Source organism: Pleurodeles waltl, chromosome 7 (assembly GCF_031143425.1).
Source record: "Pleurodeles waltl isolate 20211129_DDA chromosome 7, aPleWal1.hap1.20221129, whole genome shotgun sequence".
NCBI classification, from domain to species: domain Eukaryota; kingdom Metazoa; phylum Chordata; class Amphibia; order Caudata; family Salamandridae; genus Pleurodeles; species Pleurodeles waltl.
Window position 1 is genome coordinate 778,018,851 of NC_090446.1, and position 27,000 is coordinate 778,045,850.

A 27,000-nucleotide genomic window follows, 5' to 3' on the forward strand; every position below is an offset into this window, starting at 1 on the left:
GCTCCTCCACAGCCTGCTTCCAGGCCACTCCGAAGCACACCAAAGGACCCTTCTCCTGCCGCACCTGCAACTTCACCTGCAACAGAACAACGAAGCCTGCAACAACCAACACCAACCACCTCCACTGCATCCTCCTCAACACACGCTCTGCACGAAAGCACGCCATCGAGCTCTGGGACCTGCTCGACACCACCGCCCCAGACGTAGCCTTCCTGACCGAAACCTGGTGGAACGACTCCTCAGCCCCAGACATCGCCATCGCCATCCCTGGCAGCTACAAGATCACCAGAAAAGATCGCACCAACAGAATCGGTGGAGGAATAGCCATCGTCCACAAATCCACCCTCAAGATCCACACCCACACGGACGACACCCTCAAGACAGCTGAACACCTTCACTTCCAGATCCACACGGACCCCAACACTACCCTCAGAGGAACTCTCATATACCGACCTCCAGGACCAAGAGCCCCCTTCAGTGACACCATTTCCGACCTCGCAAGCACCCACGCCCTCGCCTCAACGGACTACATCCTCCTTGGAGACCTCAACTTCCACCTGGAGAACAACAACGACGCCAACACCGCATCACTGACCACCAACCTCTCCAACCTCGGACTCAGACAACTGGTCAACAGACCCACCCACATCACCGGTCACACCCTAGACCCACTCTTCACTGCAAGCAACCAGATCTTCTTCAGCCACACCACCGAACTCCACTGGACCGACCACCACTGCGTCCACTTCACATTCAAGAAAAATACCGAACACCACCGCACCCCACTACCGCCGCACCGCCGCTGGGGCAAAGTCACCGAAGACCAACTAACCAGCACCCTCGCCAAGAACCCACTGACCGACCCCACCGACCCGGACTCCGCTGCCATAAACCTCCAACAGTGGATCCTCAACTGCGCCAACACCCTCGCACCACTCAAGAGGCCCACCGTCAACCAAGAAAAGAAAAAAGCAGCCTGGTTCACAAACGAACTGATCACCTCCAAACGCTCCTGCCAGAAACTTAAGAAAAAATGGCTTCTCGAGCGCACACCCGACAGCCTGGCAACCCACAAGGAAGCCACCCGCAAGCACCACCAACTTATCCGACTCGCCAAACGCTCCCACTTCACAGAACGCCTAAACAACAACGCACACGACAGCAAGGAGCTCTTCTGCATCGTGAAGGAGCTCTCCAACCCCTGCGCCAACGTCAACGACGTCCCACCATCCCAGAAACTCTGCGACGCACTCTCCACCTTTTTCTACCAGAAAATGGCTGCCATCCACGACAGCCTCAACACCACACCTCGGCCAGACCCCACCCCCGACAACTCCTCCTACGCCGACCGCCTCACCACCTGGACCCACGTAGATGACGCCGAAACCCGAAAGACCATGAACTCCATCCACTCAGGATCCCCCTCAGACCCCAGCCCACACCACGTCTACAACAAAGTTGACTCCACCATCGCCCCCCAACTTCGTAAGATCATCAACCTATCCTTCGATACCGCGACCTTTCCGGACAGCTGGAAGCACGCCGATATCCAAGCCCTCCTCAAGAAACCCATGGCTGACCTTAATGACCTCAAAAACTTCCGCCCGATCTCCCTCCTCCCCTTCCCAGTGAAGGTCATCGAGAAGATCGTCAACGCCCAGCTCACCCACTACCTCGAAGACAACCCCATCCTTGACCCCTCCCAATCTGGATTCAGACGCAATCACAGCACCGAGACTGCACTCCTCGCCGCCACAGACGACATCAGACAGCAAATGGACACTGGCGAAACTTCAGCCCTCATCCTCCTAGACCTATCCGCTGCCTTCGATACGGTCTGCCACCGCACCCTACTAACTCATCTCCACGAAGCCGGAATACAAGACAAAGCCCTCAACTGGATCTCCTCTTTTCTCTCCGGCAGAACCCAGAGAGTCAGACTCTCACCCTTCCGCTCCGAAGCCACCAACCTCATCTGCGGCGTCCCCCAAGGCTCCTCGCTAAGCCCAAGGCTGTTCAACGTCTACATGGCACCCCTCGCACAACTGGCCGTCAGCACAACCTCAGCAACCTCTCCTACGCCGACGACACCCAGCTCATCCTCTCCCTTACTAAAGATCCACACACCATCAAAGCCAACCTCCACGAGGGATTGAAATCCATCGCCGAGTGGATGAGAAACAGCCGCCTGAAATTAAACTCCGATAAGATGGAAGTCCTCATCCTCGGACACTCCCCCTCAGCCTGGGACGACTCCTGGTGGCCCACCGCGCTGGGACCCCCACCTACTCCAGCCAACCACGCACGCAACCTCGGCTTCATCCTCGACTCCGCTCTCACCATGTCCAAACAGGTCAACGCAGTCTCCTCCTCCTGCTTCAACACCCTCCGCATGCTCCGGAGAATCTACAAGTGGATCCCGACGGAAACCAGAAAAACTGTGACCCAGGCCCTCGTCAGTAGCAGACTTGACTACGGCAACGCACTCTACACAGGCATCCCAGCAAAAGACATCCAACGACTCCAACGCATCCAGAACGCATCCGCCCGCCGGATCCTCGACATACCCCGCCGATGCCACATCTCCCACCACCTGAAGGACCTCCACTGGCTCCCCGTGGACAAGAGGATCACCTTTAAACTTCTCACCCACGCGCACAAAGCACTACACAATGCCGGACCTGCCTACCTGAACAACAGACTCATCTTCTACGTCCCCTCCCGCCAACTCCGCTCTGCCAACCTCTCCCTTGCCATCGGTCCCCGAATCCAACGCAAGACCTCCGGCAGCAGATCCTTCTCCTACCTTGCCGCCAAGACCTGGAACTCCCTCCCGACCTCCCTGCGCCAGACCCAGGACCTCCTCACCTTCAGGAGACTCCTCAAGACATGGCTCTTCGACCGATAGCAGCTGCCCCCCCCCCCTCAGCGCCTTGAAACCCTAACGGGTACATAGCGCGCTTTATAAATTTAATGATTGATTGATTGATTGATGATGACTTGGTTACCCGAAGAAGATGGTAGGGAACAAATGAGATCTGTGGAAAGGGTAACCAAAGGAGCTGAGGGAACGGGTAAAGGCATCAATAAACCTGTTGGTTTGGTTCTGGGTATCTTGGTCTGGGTGCATACAGGGCATGCTGAGACATAGGTTTCCGTGTCGTGCTTAAGGGAAGGCCACCAAAAAGATTGTTGAAGCAGTTCCTGGGTCTTCTTGATTCCTCGATGCCCAGCCATCGGAGAATCATGACACATTGGCAATGCCTCGCTCTGTACCTTTTTAGTAGGTAAGAAAAGGGTTTTTGGTGATAGAAATAGTCTTTTTCTTTTCGTAAGAGAGGTGTCATCACTTTATTCCACTCTTTTAGTGGAAGGAACTGGTACCCCGATTTGACACGATCCAGAAAAGTTTGAGTAACCCCTATGATTCTACTGGACTCAATGATGTGTGGACAGGAGGTATTGGCGATGTCAGTGTATCAACAGGATAATGCATCTGCCAAGAGATTCTGGGACCCAGGAATATAAGTTATCACAAAATCGTATTGGCTAAAAAAGAAAGCCCATCTTGCTTGTCGACTATTACGGCACTGGAAGCTTCAAAGACAGTGTAAATTGCGGTGGTCAGTCCTGGCTTCAAAAGGCTCTCTAGTGCCCATCAAGAAATGTCTCCATTCTTTGCATGCTACTTTGAGAGCAAGTAATTCCCGTTCCAATACTGAGAAATTTTGTTCTTCTTCTGACAAAATGTGAGAGAGATAAAAGATAGGGTGTTCTAATCCATCATCGTCTTGTTTTTGAAGTAGAACCGCTAGCTCCACAGTCTACAAGAGCAAAGAGTTGTTCTTCCTGACCTTGTGAACATTGTAATGTGACCGAAAGGATAAACAAGGTGGCATACTTTCTCTGGAGGAACATTTTGATGGTACCTCAGCTCCTACCGTCTCCTTCCTCCTTACAGGGGACGGGAGTTGGCATTTCCCAAAGGTCTGGAAGGACGAACAGGGCAACAATGAATCAGATGGCCATCCTTGCCACAGTAAAGGCAAAGACCCTTTCATCTTCTATCCTCCTTTTCAGACTCAGATAACGGACCACGGACAAGATCAATCTCCATGGGTTCTTCTGTACAGGATGGGGAAGCTTCAGAATGGACTTCATCAATTCACCGACTGATGGTATGGTTAACTCCAGGCTGATATGGTATTCACATTCTTCTTCTTTCTATCTTACGCACTCGTAACCTATATTCAATGTTCATGGCTTGGTTCATTAATTCCTTTAAGGAATGGGTTGGAGTAGAATGTACTAATTCATCCTTGATTTCTTCAAGCAGTCCTCGGCAGAACAAACTTACAAAGGTGCGTTCCACCCAGGTGGTTTCGGCTGCCAACTGTTTAAAGCGGGTTACATACTGCAAAACGTCCTGATTTCCCTGCTGAATATCACATAAGGCCTCCTCTGCGCTGCTTCTAACCCTGGTCTTTCAAACATGTGCTTGAAAAGTTTCAAGAAGGCAGGATAATTATTCCGGATGGGATCTTCTGTTAAAACTAAGGGAGTTGCCCAGGCTAGTGCTGAGCCAGACAAGGCACTGATCAGATAACCCACCTTAGCCTTATTGGAAGAAAATTGTAGCGGACGGAAAGCAAAGAAGACCATTTGGGCATCCAGAAACTCCTTTATCTTCTGAGGAGCCCCAGAATATTGAGGTGCAGCAGCAGAAATTGGTGGCACATCCATTGACTGGGAGGACAGAACTTGCCTTAGTGCAGTATTTTCAGCCCGCAATTGCTGTAACTCTTGAGCTTGTTGTTGGACGGTCTGCAGCATGGCTTGTGCATTTTCTACTACGTCTCCCTGTGGTCCTTCCATGGTCTCGCAACGCAGATTCTTTGGGTGTCGCAATCTATCACGGTCTGCACGATGCTTCTCACCTTTGACTGAAGGGTTTGAAAGAGCACCCGGTCTTCTGCTGGTTCTGGATAGACCAAGATAGCGGCGACCCTTTCTAGTAGCAGCGAGGCTCCTTGGCAGACAAATGCCAAAGAATGCCGTACCCTCCAGAAGGAGTCCCAGAGAATAAAAAAACAAAAATGGGAAAAACCTTAAAAACAGGAACTCCTGAAAAAGAGGAAAAAACAGGAATGAAAACTGGAAAAAGAGGAAAAATTCACAGTCAGAGGAACAGGAACTGGAAAATAACGATGAACAGGAGCGAAGATCACCTCCAAGAGGAAGGGTTTGCAACGCAAGGCAGGTCAGGACTGAGTGACTTTTATACTGGAAAACAGGAAGTGACAGCACAGGAAAAGGAAACAACACCACCTTGGATTGGGAAAAGGCCCATAAAAGAGAATGGGAAAAAAAGTAGCAGTATAAGAGAAAAAGGGGATGCTGGGAAAAAGGAACAGAAAAAGACAACATGGAAACCTGCAAGAAGACAACATGGAGACCAGAAAGAAGAAAAAGACAAGAGCACAGAAAAACAGAAAAAGAAAAAGGAAAGGAGTCCATCACCTACAGAAAATAAAACATATTACAAAGACAGGTAAGGACGACGAGACCGGGAGCATGAAAATGCTTCCTGGCATGCGTCGTAATAACTGGGCAAAAACGCGGAGGACGGTGCTCCGATAATCAGAGTCGTGGTCCAATCGAAGTTGTACACAGAGATGCTGCGATTAAGCCCGGCGTCACAATTACAGTATAACGTGCTCTGCTACTACAGTCCTATCAGACCCCTCTGCCCATAGTCATGTCGTATTTCTCTATTCTAAATCAAACCTACTACTGTGGCCCCTCTAGCCCACTCCCAGCTATGTGCCAGAGTAATTTGTAATCTTAACACTGCAAAACGGAGGCCCCAGACAGAGCTTCAAACTCTTCTCACACTGCTAAAGCTGGAAACTCCAGAGATACAGTTCCTTTGTTAAGCAGCAGCCCCCACCCCACTGGCCTGACAAAAACCAGGGGCACATATGATGAGATATGCAAATGAGGTAACTCCATAAGGCCTCTTAGTGTCCATGAGGGTACTCATACATTAAAATACCTGTACTTCCCTTGTCCACACCTTTTAACCTATCTCCCTCCTCCCAGGCCTCTCAAAACTGTTAGATATAACGACCTGATCCTCACTCTATCCCCAACTTTAATATGGCTTCCACACCCACCACTCAACAAAAACTGCTCCCTTTCCACCAGCATTCTTCCCTTTTCCTAACACTCAAATCAGCCTTCACCTCCTGTTGTCCTTGACCTGACAGAAGCAATCGTGGCAGTCGGCTACACTATTCTCCTTTCTACACCACTTTGTCCAGATGCCCATCTCGATTACAATAAAGTAGTAATATTGGTCTGCCGGTCAATCACAGTTATGCATGTACTTTAAGTGCTTCCATTAATTTCCTAACTCCCCCACCCCTCTTTTCATCTTCATAAGAAAATCTTGGTGTCAGTCTAGACATCACATAGTTCTTCCGCCGACATCAATTTTATAACATTTATGTAATCCACCTGTTTCTACTCCTCCGACACCCTCAACCTCGTTCTTGCCCGGTTTCCTCTTACACTATTTTTCATCAGTTTCCTTTGATCTCTCTGTACTGGTGCTCCTCGCTTTCTCTGGGGCTACCATTCCACCCTTAGCTACAGCGTGGCTTTCTCTTTCTCTTTCCCTGTATTGGTTTTAAATGCTTCCACAGTCCTGCTTCCTTTTACGTACCTCCCCTTATTACTGTCTATGACCCCTCTTGCATCTATTGGTAATGCTTCCACTACTCTCTCCTCTTGCATGCTGCCTAAGGCACATCTTTAAGGTTCTCGCTTATCCCTACTCATCTACCTCAACTTTGATGATTATAGCTAGTCACTACCTATGGCACCGCTTCTTGGTACTATACAACATACTTTGGTGTGAATGTTTATTATAAACGCATAAAGCTTCAAAATGGGGTAGAGGGTTGGAACTGGGATGGGATTGTAGCAGTCAACAACAGCGTTGTGATATTAAGTCAGTCTGAAATTTGCAACAATTGCGACGAGCGACAAGTGGGGGCTGATGCGGAGGACGTGAATCTGTGTTTCGGAATAATGTGTAGCGCCGATGTGTGGAAGATAATATAACATGAAGACCGTAGCGTTCTTGTCCACAATATTATGGTATTTCAGGCTGATACAAGTGTGGGCATGATGGTGCATGAAGAGAAGGAATGAGAAAGTTATGGGGAGAAAGAGGGTGACAGGGAAGGTGACAAAGGGATAGGTGAGAGTGTGGCACATTTGAAACAGTTTGAGACTATTTAGTGGGAGTAACAATTAGGAATTGTGAAGTGAGTGTAGCTTATTTGTGTATTATGTTTTATACGTTGTTCTTGTTAAATGGGTGTTGTATTATGTGCCTGCCTGGTGGGTTCCTACCGAATGTCCATGGTCAGTCCTATTGAATGATATAGAACCACATTTTCGGCTTTTCTAGTCGTGGAAGTTTGAGATTGTTTGTTTATATAGATGGTCACAGTGCAGGTATGCTGTGAAAAACCTTTGGACCTCATTTATGTATGTAGAGCACAAAGAACACAGTAAGACTGCGGTCCTCCTGCCTCACCACACTCACGTTTCCCTACATAAGTGAGAGGGGCGATAACCAATGGGTCAGCATTGATGAAGACTCAGCTGGTACTACCGACAATAACTCCTGACCTGGTGGACCATTTGCCACAGGACCACTGGGCAAAGGTGACAGTCATCCCATCATATTATGAGTGGGGTGACTGTCACTGATTTGTCCACAATGTGAGACATGGGGGGACTGGCAGTGAATATGTAGAATGACATGATGCATGTGAAAATAACACCCTGCACCTTTCAGCCATTTGGTATTTGCTTAGACAAAAAACAACTCCTGTTTTTGGAGACTGTTTTCTCTAGACAAAAAGGGTTGCCAACCAAGCCCTTTGGCCAATTTTAATTTTGCAGTTTTACTTAGGGTGTGAATCACAGTAGAATCACAGCAGTTGCACATTTTTTAGACACAGGGTCTTATGCAGCTGTTGTGAAAGTGGATGTAAGGAACTGAATCCGAGAAAGTTCTCGAGGAGACGACATAGTAACAGAAGTAAAGAGAACTGTATAATCCCAAGATGAGCAAAATGTAGGCAACAATTCTAAATGTAGTGTCAAACTCATAAAGAGCACTAACAGATAAGAGGAGCATGGTATGTCGCTCACTATGAAAATAGTAAATGTATCCAACGTACAACAGTGTCCCAAAGGTTTTATAGACAAATCCCATAAGCTATTAATAGATTCTCCAAATTCAGCATGGTATGATGATCATTAGGGCCGCATTTTGCAAATCGGAAATAACAACACAATAACTAAAGCTACGCAATTATTTAGCACTAACCCAATTCTTAAGGTAAAATAAAATTTCCACTTCCTTCGTCAGGAACTGCACTCCAGAAATGCAGAACACAAATTAAATATTTCTCAAACAATGTCTCATAGAATTATCTTCAGCTGATCTTCTGGTGGAATTCCTTGAAATTGATACTTTGGCTAAATGGAGGCTTCATTCAGAATACGCCTTTTCTAATAATTTTATATTTTTCTATTACATTCACATCAGTCAGTTGAAGCTCCGTGAACATAAGGGGAGAATTGCTTTGCAGTGGGACACTGATTAGGAGGGGGGAAGAGCAGGAACAAGTTACACAGAACATCCATTTAAAAAATAATGTCGTTTAACACAAAAATATGGCATAAATATTTATATTATTCTTTACATTTCTAAGTGACCTCTGATTCGTTTCAGGTGCAACATCATTAGCTCATCAGTTACGACTCTATGCGTCATTACAACACTATCAAAAATAATTGTCAATGACTTTTGTACATTTTGCATATTTTGAAACACACTACAAGATCACATTTTGTTACAATGCATTCATGGGCTGATAGTCTGGCCTCCATAAAGTGTTATGCTATTTTATGTTATGTTAAGTGAACTGTCTATTGCGCAAGCAACTCACTCCTGAACGTGTATGTCACAGCTTTTCCTGAGACAGAACAAGACAAACAAGTTAGGATAGCCAGGTCTTTGGAAGTTTTTTGAATCGGTCAAAGTCCATACAGGATTGAATACAGAAAAGGGGTTTATTCCAATGAACAAGGACAAGGTAGAAAAAGCATTTGCAATGCAACCGGCCTCACGTTTGCTTGAGCTAGAGCAATTAGCATTGTAAACTCCTAACCGGACTTTTCTTGCCACATAAATTGAAAATGAAAATAAAACAGTTTCACATAACTAACTGGACTTTTCTTGCCATATAAACTGAAAAGTAAAAGTTTCACATTAGCGAGCTGACGGCTGCCATGAGTGCAAAGCAGACACACAAAGGGAAATAAAAGTTCACTCGTAGTTAAATCTATCAGCAAAAGTGCAATTATCTACGTAACCGGGAAAAGTGCAACTATGTAACAGGATCGATGTCATGCAAAGTGCTCGACTTCTGCCCAGCGAGATCGCGCTGAGACAAAAGAGGAAAAGTAGTCCAGAAACCAGATGGAAAACAGCGAGCCTCGTATGTTTTCAGTACTTGGTTGCTGCGCTCGAGGAGGGCTAAACACTGAAAAGGCATTACGTATGCATGCCTTTCACTAATGAAAGCAAACAAATTTTAAAAGGCAAACTCAAGAACCAATGAAAGAAACTGACATGACATGGACGTGGTTTGAAGCCCAAAGAGAGATTAAAGACATGCCACTGTATTCTGAACCACCTATAGTTTGGAGAGAAGGGCTTCCTTCACTGCAGCCGTCAGGGCATTACCATAGCCAATGCGACTCATGATCAAGGCTTAAGTAATAGTTTTCCTGGAAGGCATGCTGGAATGCTATAAAAGTACATAGGGCTGCTGTTCCTTTGCAGAAATGTCATGAAATACTTTTGCTCCACTGTGGATCAGGCCTCTGCATCCGTTATGTAATTCTTTCGGTTATGAGAATTTATTATTTCCAAGTTTATCATCAGGCAGGGGCGGCTCCTCCATCAGAGCAGAGGAGCGTTGCCCCTACTAACATTCCCCTAGGAAAGCCCCAGCAATAAAACAATAAAATGGTAATAAAGTTAATTTATGACCTTTTTATTTTTCAACAACTGTCCCAAACTAAGGGGGTCATTCCGACCCTGGCGGTAAATACCGCCAGGGCCGGGGACCGCAGGAGCACCGCCAACAGGCTGGCGGTGCTCCCTTGGGCATTCTGACCACGGCGGTTCGGCCGCGGTCAGAACAGGAAAACCGGCGGTCTCCCGCCGGTTTTCCGCTGCCCTGGGAATCCCCCATGGCGGCGCAGCTTGCTGCGCCGCCATGGGGGATTCCGACCCCCTCACCGCCATCCTGTTCCTGGCAGCAAGCTGTGCCGCCATGGGGGATTCCGACCCCCTCACCGCCATCCTGTTCCTGGCGGTTCCGCCCGCCAGGAACAGGATGGCGGTGAGGGGTGTCGTGGGGCCCCTGGGGGCCCCTGCAGTGCCCATGCCAATGGCATGGGCACTGCAGGGGCCCCCGTAAGAGGGCCCCACTTTGTATTTCAGTGTCTGCATTGCAGACACTGAAATACGCGACGGGTGCCACTGCACCCGTCGCACATCCTCCACTCCGCCGGCTCCATTCGGAGCCGGCATCCTCATGGAGGGCTGTTTCCCATTGGGCTGGCGGGCGGCCTTTTGGCGGTCGCCCGCCAGCCCAGTGGGAAACCCAGAATGACCGCCGCGGTCTTTTGACCGCGGTACGGTCTTCTGGCGGTTCCCTCCAGGCGGGCGGCTCCTGCCGCCCGCCGGGGTCAGAATGACCCCCTAAGTGTCAGGACAGGTTCGAGCCTCCTGAGTGGCAGCAACAGCAGGGATTAGTGGTGGGCTCCATGTGCACTTAAATTTAAAGTGTGCATGTCACTTTTTCTGGTTGCCTTACAATGGCCAGCCAGACATGCACACTTTAAACCTCTCTGACACTGCTGTCTTGAACAGCTGGGTTGAGAGCAAGCACAGGCCTCCAGTGCCCCTGACAGTGCAGAGAAAGGCCACTTCCTCCAATTCTGGTGCTTCTCTCATGCTGTTTAACAGCATGAGCGCAGGCCCAGGATTATTTAAGGGATTTGGCTGGGGCCCGTACTGGAACCTGGACGAGAGAGGAAGAACACCTGACTAGAGCGAGGTGGACGTGTTGTGCAGCAAGCAAGTGACTTTTTATTTTATGTATGTATTTATGTATTTATTGAGGACAAAGTACGCTTAGATAACAAATTAGAACTGTGTCTAGTGAAGAGTGAACAGGAGCAACATGCACACTATGTGTACCATCTTTCTTCAATTTGAGACTTAATGCAGTGCAGAGTGAGGGCAGCATGTGCACTTGTCCCCAGTGAAATACGAGGGCAGTGTGTGCATACAGCATACCAGGTTAAGATGTCATCCAGTGCGAAATGAGGACAGCACATGCACACAGAATACTGATTGAAAACTTCATTGAGTGCACAGTGAGGGCAAATGTGCAGGAGGACCCCATCCAGTAACGTCATTCAGTACCGTGCAAGAGCATCCTATTTACTTATGGCAGTCTGCTCTGTTCAGAGTAAGGTCATGTGCTTATGGGATACTGCCTTATGTTATGTGGTGTGGCCTTACATGTAGCCCGGATGAACCCACCCACCACCCATTTGTCCCCACCACCACTCTCCATAGTTCCCACCCGCCACTGTCATCACAACGAGCATTGGTGATGGGTTAGCATGAAGAATTTTACAATTGCCTAGGACCTTGAGGAAGAGATGCACCTTGGATTCAAAAGGTGAAAGGATTCCAAATCGGCAGTGGACTTCTTGTTTGAATGCCGACAATTTTCTAGAAACTGCGCAAAGAGGGTGGGTTCTTGGTCTTGGGTATCTGGGGGATGCTGAGGTGAAGTGGAGGAGTTTGTTGGCCAGAGCGAGTAATTCCATTTTGTGCCCTGTACTCAGAGTACAGATTGGAACACACACTTACTGAAACAAACTGGGGAGTTACAGGAGTGTGACTGATGATAGTGTTTTATAATAGTGGTTTGGGAGTTATTTTTATTTCCATGGAGATAGCCACAACATTCCCTAAAAACAAAGTAGTGTACGTCTTCACACTACGCCACCAGTCCCCGCACCTGAATTCAACATGTTAAATCACCTCTGTGCTATCAATAAATGAAAACTGCAGAACTCCCCATTGTTTATCAAAGAACAGGTCATCAGTCGATGCGTTCAGGCATAGAATAGCTGCGGTTTGCTGCTACTCAATGGCTGAAAAGGACGATCTCTGTTTAGAAAAACAAAGTGCTTTGGTAACCTGATGAATCAGTCTTGGCTACAAAATAAAATAATGTGGGTGCCAAGAACTGTTGCAAAATCTTAGAGATTATTCTGTTAACAAAAAAACGTGCATTCTGTTGTTTTTAAATGATTCATTGTGAACGGGCAAGGCCTTAGCGACACCTACGATGTGGATAGGCATTCATTATGATAACAATTTAAAGTGAACAAATATATTTCATGCTTTCTTTCACTATTTAATCGGTAGTGTAGTCATAGAGACTTTGGGCCTCATTACGACCTTGGCAGGCTCAGGACCACCATGTTGGCGGCTGTACCGCCAACAGACTGGTGGAGAAGACCACATTTTATGACCATGGTGATATTCCTAACAGAATACAGTCAAAGTATGGCCGTCACTGCCACCGTCACGATTTCGGAATCTGCGACGATGACAGGCACCTCAGGGGTTATCTGGTGTGGGGGGGCAGAAAGGGGTTTGAGTTTAGGTCTTGGAGGAGGGCCTTTGGAATCTGGCTTGGGCAGGGGGGTTTGGGCTTGGTCTTAGGTTTAGGGGAGGGTTGGCTTTTTAGGGGGAGCGGTTGACTTCTTGGCAGGGGGAAGGGAATGGGTACTTGCGGGGGCAGGAGAGGTCTTTGAGCTGGAAGGGCTGGACTTGGGGAGGGACACAGACCATTTAGGGGTATCACAGGGTGGGAGAGGAGTTGGGAAAAAGGAAAGCTTCTTTTAGACACACGAGGACGACCATAGCAAAAGGGTTTGGGTGTGGAGGAAGAGGAAGTGGTTGTCTGAGATGTTAGTGTGGATGTCTGGGGTGCATCTTTGTGCCAGGTATGTTTGTGGGTGGTGGGTGTTTGTTGGGTGGGTGTGTGGGGGCATTTATGTGTTTTTGGGGGAGGTGAGGGTGGAGGTGCTGGGGGATGCCATGGTGGGTGGATGACTGTCTGTTTGGGTGGTGACTGCAGGTATGGTGGATGTGCTGCATGTAGGCGTGTCTGTGGTTGTGGTGTCTGTGGTGATGGGTGGATGTCTGAGGGTCTGCTCTGGTGCTGTCTGTGGGTAGGATAGGTCTAGTGGCTGGATCTGTGAATGTTGGTGTGGTGTCTGCAGGTGTGTCAGGTGTCCTGTCAGTGATGCTAGGTGTGGTAGGGGTGTCAGGGCAGGTTGTGACTGTTGCTGTGTGTGCAGATGCATGTTGCTTCTGTGCATGCCGGTGACAGGTCTTGTGGTGCTTATGTTTGTCTGAGCTACCCTTGGATGTTGTGGTGGATGCATCTTTGTCTGTGTGCTTTGGCTGGATCAGGGAAAAGGGGTTTGAGATTGGGAAGAGGAAGATGGAGGGGGGACGGAAGACAAAGGATGACCGGCTGCCGTCAGTATGGAGGCCAGAGCCTGAAAGGATCTCTGTAGGCCAGCCAGTGTACTGTGAATGCCCTCCAGGAACACATTACTCTATTGTATCTGAGTTGCAAGTCCCCGGATGGCATTCGCATTGGTCCACTGACCCACAGAGATGGACCTCAGGAGGTAAATAGCCTCCTCACTGAGGGCAGCAGGGCTGGCAGGGGCAAAGGTGCCTGCGGCAGGCACGACCAACTGGGTGGGGAGCTACAGAGAGGATGTTGATACAAAGGGGGTGTCAGACAGATATGGTGCTGGGGTGGTCCAAGATGGATCCACCACCACCAGGGAGTGACCACTGGAGGAGGATTCCAAAGATGAAGACATGGATCCAGTTTCCCCTTTGGCACTCCCCTTTCCCTCCGGACCACTGAGTACCTCGGTGTCAGTGGTATCAGCACTCTGGGTCCTGTGGCCAGCAGCTTCCCCACTCAACTTTTCCCCATCTCCTTCACCTGCTGATTCAGAGAAACAGAGTGAGAGGTAGGGTCATTACATTCTTTACATACACATTCATTGCACCATACACAACAGTAACATAACAGCTATGTCTAAGAAAGCCCTAGGTTGGAACCATTTATAGCGCACATAATGTCACAACTACATACCTCCAACAATCTTATATGACAACAGTCTCACCCACAAAATAAGCCAACTATCTGACCACTACATCACCATCCCATCAATTCAGCTGTAACACAAAATATTCATGCACAAGATGATTTGGCAACATCAAAAGTCTCTCCCTATACAGATCACCACTGTGTATCACCAAATCATCCTTAGCAGTTAACTGACATCACAATATCATGCCTTCCTCTAATCCACACTTGCCCAGTCCAGCACCAGTAGTCATGTTTCATGAAAGTAAACTCATCTCACTTCAACTACAACACAGCATGTTGCTTTCAAATCACATACCTAACCTGAGCCTCTGTTCATAACATTCACAATGTCAAATACCTCAGATGAAATCACTACATATGACATACCCAAATTGTGAGGCTCATAAAATTACATACCATGTCAGCAAAACATCTACCAAAAGTGTTTAACAAAGGTTTAGATAGAGTTTCTGGAGCCACTTATCTTACTCATTGACAAAGTTATGTCCAGTAATAGGGACCTACGTAGCACACAAGATACACCCACAAACAACCATAGAGAGCATATCAACACCTTCAGTACAAAAGACACTAATCATGTGTTTAACGGCCACATACTGTTCCACTATTCCTCTACATGACAACATCAAAATACCAACATCACTACCAGCTTCCAGACGTGTAACCTAACATCTTAGGACTAAAGTAACACTGACATAAGCCACTTCTAATGTAACCATGTTTGTTACATACACCTAGAATCCATCAAATTGACTGACAACATATCCCACTCCACCAACATGTGAATGTCAACTAGAACGCCTGCTATACTATGAAGTCAGGCTGAAATGAACTGAACTGTTGTAATTTAGCAGTGATTAGATTAAGCATTAGCGGAAGACATCTTGTATTTAGTAACTATTGTGAACATTTTGCGGAATCCATTTTGTATTCATGGCAGCCATTTTCTCTGCTACATGCTGCCATGTGCTCACCATGTGCTCTGTCCTACCTTTCTGTTAACTGCTCTTGAAATCTGCCTAGTGACAAGTTATATTTAGCATCTCTTACTTTCGCACATGCTCAGTAAGGTCTGCAGCTGTTAGTCCTTGGAAACTGTTAGCTCCTCCTACCTGTCGACTGTGCATTTTCCACATGACCTTACATGTATACAAGTCTTGTTTCCATAATTGTACCATCTCCTTTTAGCCCCTGTGTGGGTATAAAAGGACCATGCTCTCTCAGTTCAGTGTGCTACTTCAGACATTATTCAATGGTGCTGTCTGAACTGTAGTACCACCTCATGAGGTTAATAAACTTTTGTCTTTTATTCCAGTTTCTGTGCCAACTTCTTCCTACATGGTCTGAGGACTTTGTGCAGAGAAAGGTGAACCCCTTGCACTAGTAGGCCTTGCTGAGGCTTACTTCAACAGAACCATTACAAATTGTGTCAAAACAGCCTCAGATTAGCAAAGGTAAATATAGTAAAGTAGAGCCCTCAACATAAAAAAGGCAAGAAGTACAAATTGACAAATGATGTGGGCACAAAACAGTGTATAATGCACCCACATAGGTACAATCCTGCCATGTGTACCATGGACAAAATACATGGCCTAAGGGATCAGCAGCCTAGCCACTTACCTTCTCAATACCATGTACATGGTTCAAATTGTCTGAACACATGTCAATAATATGTCCTCTACTGTTAATGTATCATTACCATCATGCTTTCCATCATGTAGAATGTCCACCCTGATGAAACATCACATTTGCCAATGTATAGTTTAGACGTAACAATGGGGACACCTCCTCACACCTCAGAAGGAGTGTAGTAAGTATGCCATGGCAAATTCCTGATTGGTATAACACCTTCACATGAAGTTTCCATCCATTTCAGAACACAGGAATATTTGGCCCTGTTACTCATCTGTCAGACCCTATGTTGGACATAGAACTAGAACCAGTCATATAGGAATGGTCAGAGACCAAAGAGCTGGTCAACTTAACAATTGGGCATGTGGACATGGGTCACTAAGTGGGAGGGATGACACAGCAGGTTACACACATGAAGAAGCAGTGTAGAGGTACACATATGACACAGTAACATGTGCATCACCACATGCTGTCATACAATTTGTTCAACATAGGTGAGTAATATGTCCCTATACACAATAGAATGTCCACATCTGTGTATCAATGTTGGCAACTGTAGTACTATGTCTTCCTAGGAGACCCTTTACCTGTAGCACGTACCACATTGTCACAGCTGAGATACTTAGACATCATACAGTTAACTGGCAGAGGCATGTACATGTGTGTAGTCAGTACTTGCCCCCTTGTGGCTGTTGTGCTGCCTCAAACGTCCATCCACCTCAGGGTAGGCAATTGGCAAAATGCGGGCCATTGGGGGTGTTAGACTTTTCATCCTTGGCGTGGTCTCCCTTAACTTTTTGCCTCTGCTCCCCAGGTTGTTGATGTATGCTGGACTCTGATTTTACTGTTTTTGTTACTCTGGGCACTTTACCACTGCCAACCAATGCTAAAGTGCAAGTGCTCCTTTACAAAATGTGTATGTAATTGGCTTATCCATGATTGGCATATTTGATTTACTAGTAAGTCCCTAGTAAAGTGCACTAGAGGTGCCAGGGCCTGCAAATCAAATGCTACTAGTGGGCCTACAGCACTGGTTGTGCCACCCACATAAGTAGATATGTAATCATGTCTCAGACCTGCCATTGCAGTGTCTGTGCGTGCAGTTTTAACTGTGAATTTGACTTGGCAAGTGTACCCACATGCCAGGCCTAAACCTTCACTTTTCTTACATGCAAGACACCCCTAAGGCAGGCCCTAGTTAGCCCCAAGGCCAGGGTGCAGTGTATGGTTAAGGTAGGACATATAGTAATGTGTTTTATATGTCCTGACAGTGAAATAATGCTAAATTCATTTTTCACTGTTGCAAGGCCTGTCCCTCTCATAGGTTAACATGGAGGCTACCGTTAAATTTGATTAAAGTGTAGATTCCCTTTGGGAGTGGATGGACATATGGAGTTTAGGGTCTCTGAGCTCACAATTTAAGAATACATATTTTAGTAAAGTTGATTTTAAGATTGTGTGTTTGAAAATGCCACTTTTAGAAAGTTAGCATTTTCTTGCTTATACCATTTCTGTAACTCTGCCTGTTTGTGGATTCCCTATCTGGGTCAGTTTGACAGTTGGGCTGGTTGCATCTCACACTAGACAGTGACACAAAGGGAGCTGGGGTGTAGTCTGCATTTCCTGATGAGCCATCCGTGCTAGGAGGGAGGGGAGGATTGGCCACTCACACCTAAAAGGGCTGTGCCTGTCCTCACACAATGCAGTCTCCTACCCCCTAGTGAGTGGCTGGGGCCTGGCCTGGGCAAGGCAGGATTTCACATTCAAAAGAGACTTTGCTTTGAAGTAGGCCTACTTCAAAGGAGAAATTGGGTAGAAGAAGGGCACCCAAAACCACAGACTTTAGAACACTTCTGGAAACAAGAGGAACCTCTGCCTGGAGAAGAGCTAAAGAGCTGAGGAAGAAGAGCTGCTCTGCCTGTGCCTGTGCTTTGTGGAGCTATCCTGCAGTTGCTGCTTCTGCCCGAGTAAGAGGGCAAAGACTGGACTTTTTGTGCCTTCCATCTTGAGAAGAAATTTCCAAGGGCTTGATTTAGAGCTTGCCTCCTGTTGTTTGAAGTCTCAGGAACAGCAAAGACTTCTCTCTGCCAGCACCTGGAGTCTGTGGTGAGAGTCTTACTCTGCCATGTGGTGCCCATTCAGTTACCGGGTCCCTGAAAGGAGAAGCTGGCAGCCCAAGAGTGAGAAATCCACGCACAGAGTGCTGTGCAGTGAAAAGATCGACGCAACTCCGTTCTGCAGCTGAAGAAATGACACGCCTCCGCTCTGTGACTGAAAATCGACGTTCACCGGAAACGTGACCGAAGAATCGACACACAGAGCTGGAGAAACGACACGCAGCATTGCTGACAGAGACTTGGAGATCGAAACCCGCGCTGCGTGTTTTTTGAATCATCATGCGGCTGGATGTCCGACGCAAGTACCGCTGGGAGTGTAAAAACAACGCAAATCCTGCCCGGACCCGAGAGTGCTGACCGGATCGACGCATCGCTCTCCTGCAGAGAGAAGAAATGACGTGCCCGACTCGACGGAAGGAGAAACAACACAAGGTCTCGCTCGTGAGTGAAATCCACACATCGCAAGTCCTTTTTTACGCACACTCGCCAGTGCAGGTTATTTTTTACGCACCCAAGGTACGTTTTCACGCTAACAGTGTTAGTGTGTGTTTTAAACTACATAAAGACTCTTTTTGCTTTTTAATTGATAACTTGACTTGTGTATGGTGGATTTTTGTCGTTTTGGTCTTGTTTTATTTAGATACATATTCTCTATTTTTCTAAACCTGTGTTGTGCCATTTTGTAGTGTTTTCATTTAGTTACTGTGTGTGTTGGTACAAATACTTTACACCAAGCACTCTGAAGTTAAGCCTACTGCTCTGCCAAGCTACCAAGGGGGTAAGCAGGGGTTAGCTGAGGGTGGTTCTCTTTTACCTTGACTAGAGTGAGGGTCCTTGCTTGAACAGGGGTAACCTGACTGTCAAACAAAGACCCGATTTCTAACAGGGGGGGTTAAGGTCCAACGGACACCCCTCCCTCATTGGGAGGACATCTCCAGCTGGGCCTCTGCGGTCCTTCAGGCCCAGTGTCTCAGGTCCTCCCACTGCTTCCTAAAGTGGATGCTCCACCGGCTGTGGACCTCAGGGTCCGCACTTGCTTGGTGATGACATGCCAGATTCTCGTTTTCATGAGTGTTGACCTGCATGGATGACACAGACCAAAGAAAAAAGTTATGTCCACATGCAACTGCTAACCAGTGCTAAATTGCATATGCTCTCTCCCTTAAAACATAGTAACATTGGTTTACATCCAATTGGCATATTTGATCTACTTGTTAGTCCCTAGTAAAGTGCACTACATGTGCCCAGGGCCTTTAGCTAGAATGCTACTAGTGGGCCGGCAGCACTGGTTGTGCCACCCACATAAGTAGCCCCTTACCCATGTCTCAGGCCTGCCATTGCAAGGCCTGTGTGTGCAGTTTCACTGCCACTAGGACTTGGCATTTAAATGTACTTGCCAAGCCTGAAACACCCCTATTTCTACATATAAGTCACCACTAAGGTAAGCCCTAGGTAACCCACCAGGCAGGATGCTATGTAGGTAAAAGGCAGGACATATATCTGTGGGGTTTATATGTCCTCGGAGTGGAAAACTCCTAAAGACGCTTTCCACTGCTGTGAGGCCTGCTCCTTTCATAGGCTATCATTAGGGCTACCCTCATAAACTGTTTGAGTGGTAGGCTCTGATTAGAAAGGGTTATACAGGTCATATTTAGTATGGCCAGAATGATAATATAAAAATCCTGCTGACGGGTGAGGCTTGATTTAATATTAGTATTTTAGAAATGCTACTTTTAGAAAGTTGCCATTTTTCTGCACTTAAAATCCTTCTGTGCATTACAGCCTGTCTCCAATCTACATCTGGGCTGGGCTGGTTGACAGCTCCCTTGTGCATTTCACCCAGACAACTACAAACACAGGATGCTCAGTCACACCTGCACACATTTGCATACTGAATGGGTCTTCCAGGGCTGGAAGGGTGGAGAGCCTGACACTTACATTTCAAAGGACAGTGGCCTGCCCTCACACAATGGACTGCCAAACCCCCTACTGGGACCCTTGCAGTCATGATTGTACTGAAAGGGGACCTTGTGTACTTCTAAGCCACTCTTTGAAGTCTCCCCCACTTCAAAGGCACATTTGGGTATATAAATTGGGTCCCTGACCCTACCAACTCAGACACTTCTTGGGAAGACATTCTGCACCAGAACCTGCAACCTGCCAAGAGAAGCTGCCTGGCTGCCCAAAGGACTCACCTGGACTGTTTGCTGTAAAGGAATGCTGCCTTGCTGTTGTCTTGCTGCCTTGCTAGTCTCTGGCTCTGCTGATAAGTGCTCTCCAAGGGCTTGGATTGAGCTTGCCTCCTGTTTCCTGAAGTCTCAAGGCCAAAAAGACTTTATCTCTGCAAAGAAACTCCTTGTGTGGCGAAACTCGCCGCAAAGCCTGCCAGAATCGATACACAGCCTGACCAGTGGTGAGAAAATCCCGACATTGCCGAACTGAAACGACACAGCCCAGCTCCCCGAGTAGAGATCAACGCAGCGCTAGCGTGGCAACTGGAATTTCCACTCACAGCCCTCTGGATCGACACTTCGTCGAGCCGTAACAACGCGGCCTAACTTCCTGCAAGAGGAACCGACGCAGCACCAGCCATGCAACAGAAACTTCCCCGCATCACCCACCGAATTGACGCAGCACATGTGACTTCATTCAGCACGCCCAGGATTTCTGCACATCCTCGCTGGGCATCAAAAGACCCCACATCGCAAAAGAAAATTCAAGCCTGTGCGCCCTTGCCCCTTGGAAAAGAATAAACGCATCGTCTGTGTGCACCCAGAAATCTGATGCACACCTTTCGTTTTCCACGCATCTCCTCCTCTGCGGTCTTCATGCTTGTAATTTTGATGCAAACAAGGTACTTTGGCCCTCATTCCGACCCTGGCGGTCATAGACCGCCAGGGCCGCGGGTGACGGAAGCACCGCCAACAGGCTGGCGGTGCTTCCTTGCCCATTCTGACCGTGGCGGTAAAGCCGCGGTCAGAAAACCGGGTCCGTCGGTTTCCCGCCGGATTTCCCCCGGCTGGGCGAATCCGCCATGGCGGCGCTGCAAGCAGCTCCGCCTTGGGGATTCTGACCCCCTTACCGCCAGCTTGTTTCTGGCGTTTTTTACCGCCAGGAACAGGATGGCGGGAACGGGTGTCCTGGGGCCTTCTAACAGCATGCTTTTCACTGTCTGCCTAGCAGACAGTGAAAAGCGCGACGGGTGCAACTGCACCCGTCGCACACCTGCAACACCGCCGCCTCCATTCAGAGCCGGCTTCAGTGTTGCAGGCCCCTTTCCCGCTGGGCCGGCGGGCGCTACCTTAGATGGTTTCATGGTCAGTATTGTCCATTTGAGCCCACATTTTCTGGCCCACAGCATCCCTCACATGCACCCTACCCCCATGTGCCTGTGCCCCTGGCACAGTGTGCCCACTCCCAGTGGTGGCAGGGCCATTGCCTGGGCTGACAAGAGGAGACTGAGGTACCTGTACCTTGGGGCACGCAATGGGTGAGACAATCCTTGGGACACAGGTTTGGGGGTACTTGGTTGCCTCTGATGTAGATGCAACATGGCTGGGAGGAGTCGATGTGGGCAGGGTGAGGCTGACAGTTGTTGACTAACCAGGTGTCCTTGATGGGCTAGCTTCATCTCCAGTGTCCACACATCCAGGGGTGTTGTCCTCACTGGGGCCTTAATCCAGAGGGGTAGTGATAGTCTCTGGTATCCTGTCTATGGTGACAATGGCAAGGTTAGAAGTGGAACACAGAGTTGCTGTTACATTCAGGGTATTATTGAGTTTGTGTGAGACGCAAACAGTGCCTTAACATGATCCCCAAAAATGAAAGCTGCTGCACAATTTTACTTGGTACAATATGAGACTCTGTAATTTCAATACCATATACTATGATTGAAACTGTTAAACTATGTTGGTAGTGATTGGATTGCTGATGCCATCTTATGTTGTTTGATTATTGACCAGGATGTTCATCCTTGTTGCCTATTGAAGTGTCTGACATGATACATGGCACAAAAAGAGCTGAACAATGCACAGTAGTGTCAGAGTAGAGACACAGTAGGGGAGTAAGCAATAGACATTGACCTGTAACAGGATGTACTGCATATACATCCACTTTGGCATCTAGATTTCCACCCCAGGTGAGTACGTTTCAGTCTTAAGAATCTTTATTCTAAGGGCATTAGTACTGGGCACTCAGCTATAGCTGTGTTTTGCTTGAAACAATAGTGGGAGTGGGACATTGCTGTTATTGGCATTAACTGTTTCACACTTGTACAGACAAGATGGGTTAGATTGGTAGTTAGTTTCACATGCATGGCTTCTCACATTTGGTGCATTATTCAGGTTTTCATAATGGTTGAGATATTGCATTCTGGGTGTAGTAGTGCTATGAGTTGCCAGTACTTCACTCGCCATTTCCAAGTGCAGTGGAGCCAGGAAAGTCATGTGGCATGCCAGACAGGGGTACTAGGATATGTGGACAGAGGTGTAGTGGGTGGTATATGAATTGGGGTGGGTTGAGGTGGTGAGGGAGCATGCATGACATAACAATTGGGTGACATGGATTTAGTGGGGAATTACCCGACTCCACTCCCTCAGGTATTCCTGTCAGGCCCTCAGGATGCAGTATCTCCAAGACCTTCTCCTCCCAAGATGTGAAAGTAGGGGGAAAAGGTGGGGGCCCTCCTCCAGTCTTCATTACCACTAGCTGGTACCTGGATGCCATGGACCATACCTTCCCCATGAGGTTGTTCCACCTCTTCCTATTGTCCTCCCTTGTGCATGGATAGCTGCCTACAGAATTGGCCCTGTCAACTATTATTTGCCACAACTCCATGTTCCTGGCAATTGATTTTTACTGGAACTGTGCTCCTAACAGGTGAGGCTCTACCCTCACAATTTCGTCCACCATGACCCTTAACTCATCATCTGTGAAACGTGGGTGTTTTTGAAGGGAGATGGTAGTGGTAGTGAAGGCATTGTGGTAGTGTTCAAAGAAAAAGGCTGCAGAAAAAGGTAAATGGTGAGGTGTAGGTTCTGTGATGTGAGTGGGTGATGGTTGTTGTGGATTGTGTATGCAAGTATTATGGGGGTCATTACAACACTGGCGGTAAAAGCCGCTTACCGCCGTGCAGAAGACTGCTAACACAACGCCGCGGAATTCCGCCACGGTCATTATGACCCACAGCTCGGAACCGCCAAAATCCAGACACCCACACAAGTCTGCCACACCAAAGGTCGGTGATAAACTGGCAATAACAAAACCTCCACCGTCACGCCAACAGGAATACGCCCACACTATCACGACCCACGAATGCACGCGGCGGTCGTTCAACCGCGGTATTCCATTGGCAGTACACACCGCCGCGCTCAAAATACACACACATCTACAAAACACAGCCACATTGGACAATTCCAAATACACACACCTGATACACATACACACACCACTCCCACACACCCAATACATTATAAGACACACACCCACATCACCCCTATGACAAAAATCCAGAAAGAAGGCCAGAGAGACACTACAATCTACAAACAAGCATCCACAGGCACACAACACCATCACCCACATAACATCCATGCACCCCACACAACACACCACTAAATATCACCCCACATATCACAACACACTTTCCCCACACATCACCCACACCACCCCATGGCACAGCAAAGACCCCCCAGGTTCTCTGAGGAGGAGCTCAGGGTCGTGGTGGAGGAAATCATCCGGGTAGAGCCACAGCTATTCGGATCACAGGTGCAGCACACCTCCATTGCTAGGAAGATGGTGCTATGGCGCAGAATAGTGGACAGGGGCAATGCAGTGGGACAGCACCCAAGAAATAGGGATGACATCAGGAAGAGGTGGAACGACCTACGGGGGAAGGTGCGTTCCGTGGTATCCAGACACCACGTTGCGGTACAGAGGACTGGCAGCGGAACCCCACCACCTCCCCCACAACTACCAACATGGGAGGAGCAAGTCTTGGCGATTCTGCATCCTGAGGGCCTCGAAGGAGTAGCTGGAGGAATGGACTCTGGTAAGTCAAACCTTAACTACCTTATCCCCCACCCTACCTGCATGCTATCACATACCCCCACCCTCGCCCTCACCCCCATCACTTCAACTCCTCACACATGTCCCAATATCACAAACCACCCATCCCAACACCAAGCCCTGCATGCAACACCAAAGCATGGACACCCATCACCAATGCATGGTCACTGCACATACCCATACACCCCCCTAAACCATAATCACACAAGGTCCCACACAGGAATGCAAGCACTGGGGTACACAGTCACCCACCCATTGCACACCATGGTACACACAGATGCAATAATCATGCTTTTACACCCCTGCAGGACCCCTACCCAACGTCACCGCACAGGAGGGTCCACACATGTCCACACCACCAACAGAGGAGGCCCACAGTGATGACAGCAGCTCTGTCCAACTGGATCTAGATGACCAGCCCGGCCCATCTGGGACCTCGGGACAGTCGGTTCCCCTCACACAGTGACAGGCCACCACAGAGCTTCCCCCCTCTGGAAACACCAGCACAGTACCCACCCAGCGGGCCCATACCTCTGTCCCCAGGACATGTAAATCAGCAGTGTGTCCACCACTACAGGGAAACCAGGCTAACCCACCAACCCACCAACAACAGGGACCTGGGAGCAGTGGTAGTGGGCACACCGTTTAGGGGACAGAGGCCCAGGAACACAGGGGAACTGGGAGGGCTGCTGTGCGACAGGGGGAGGACAGGCCCAGGGAACCCACTCTCCACGAGGCCCTCTCCAACATCATGGGAGCCTACCATCATTCCCAGGAGACGATGGCAACAGTACTGGCCAAGTTTCAGGAGACCCAGCGGCTGCAGGAGGAACAGTATTTCGGCTTCAGGGAGGAACTCAAATCCATCAATTCCACCCTGGGCACCATCGTAGGGGTGCTGAAGGAAGTCCTCAACACCAGGAGGGACACTGTGGCACAACAAGGGGCCCCTGACACTAGCCTGGACGATGAACTGCCCACCACCTCCGCCGGCGCTAGTGGACAGGAGGCACCGCCGCCACAGGACCACCACACTAGCACCCCACCCCCTGCAGAGGGAGAACCACCCCGCAAACGGTCCCTGAGATCCAGGACAAAGACAGAGAACGATGCCAAGACCCCCGCCAATAAATGAGACCACCCTGAATGTCATCCTTTTGTCCCACCTTGTCACCCTGTCCATCCTCAAACTGCCCCAGCTCCACTTCCTATGCCCCATTTGGACAATGCACCTGTGAAACAAATAGACTGGACTCTGCCATGGACATTCCTCCACCATCACCCCTCACCATTTTACAGCATTCTCCAATATTGAGCACTAAAATAAACACCCTCAAAGCACAAAACAATCTGGAGTCTGTCTGTGATTTCGAAATAGTGTATTAGCAATTACAGTGACAAAATGCTCTTTCAATTGTAATGTCAACATACCTATGTCACACAGCTCTAGTCCATGAGGAAACAAAGCAGATGTCACACAGTGGGACCCACATCTGTGAAATCGTAAGGGAAAGTGAAAACTCAGTAACCATACACTGGGTGAAAAGGACAGACAGTAGAGAGGTGGTAGTATTAAATTACATGTAGTAGGTAGGTTTGTCTTCTTACCTGTGTCTCACTGGAAGTATTGCAGGATAACCGAGTTCCTGTTGTCGATGTCCTCTTCTTCTGCTTCCTCGTCGTCACTGTCCACAGGCTCCACAGCTGCCACAACACCTCCATCTGGACCATCCTCCTGCAGAAAAGGCACCTGTTGTCGCAAAGCTAAGTTGTGAAGCATACAGCAGGCCACGATGATCTGGCATACCTTCTTTGGTGAGTAGAATAGGGAACCACCTGTCATATGGAGGCACCTGAACCTGGCCTTCAGGAGGCCGAAGATCCTCTCTATAATCCTCCTAGTTCGCCCATGGGCCTCATTGTAGCATGCCTCTGCCCTTGTCCTGGGATTCCTCACTGGGGTCAGTAGCCATGACAGGTTGGGGTAACCAGAGTCACCTGAAAAAGGTGAGGGACAACTGTTAGACACACACTAACTTGTAGGGATATCCCCAGACCCAGACAACTATTCCCACTGATTTGGTTCCATGTGCTCACCTATTAGCCACACACGGTGCCTCTGGAGTTGCCCCATCACATAAGGGATGCTGCTATTCCGCAGGATGTAAGTGTCATGCACTGAGCCAGGGAATTTGGCATTGACATGGGAGATGTACTGATCTGCCAAACACACCATCTGCACATTCATCGAGTGATAACTCTTCTGGTTTCTGTGCACTTGTTCACTCCTGCGGGGGGACCAAGGCTACATGTGTCCCATCAATGGCACCTATGATGTTGGGGATATGTCCCAGGGCATAGAAGTCACCTTTCACTGTAGGCAGATCCTCCACCAGAGGGAAAACGATGTAGCACCGCATGTGTTTCAGCAGGGCAGACAACACTCTGGACAACACACTGGAAAACATAGGCTGGGACATCCCTGATGCTATGGCCACTGTTGTTTGAAAAGACCCACTTGCAAGGAAATGGAGTACTGACAGCACCCGCACTTGAGGGGGGATTCCTGTGGGATGGCGGATAGCTGACATCAGGTCTGGCTCCAACGGATCACACAGTTCCTGGATTGTGGCACGATCAAGCCTGTAGGTGATGATTACATGTCTTTCCTCCACTGTCGACAGGTTCAACAGCGGTCTGTACACCGGAGGATGTCGCCATCTCCTCATATGTCCCAGCGGACGGTGCCTATGAAGGACAACAGCGAGCACAGAGTCAACCAACTCAGAGGTACGTAC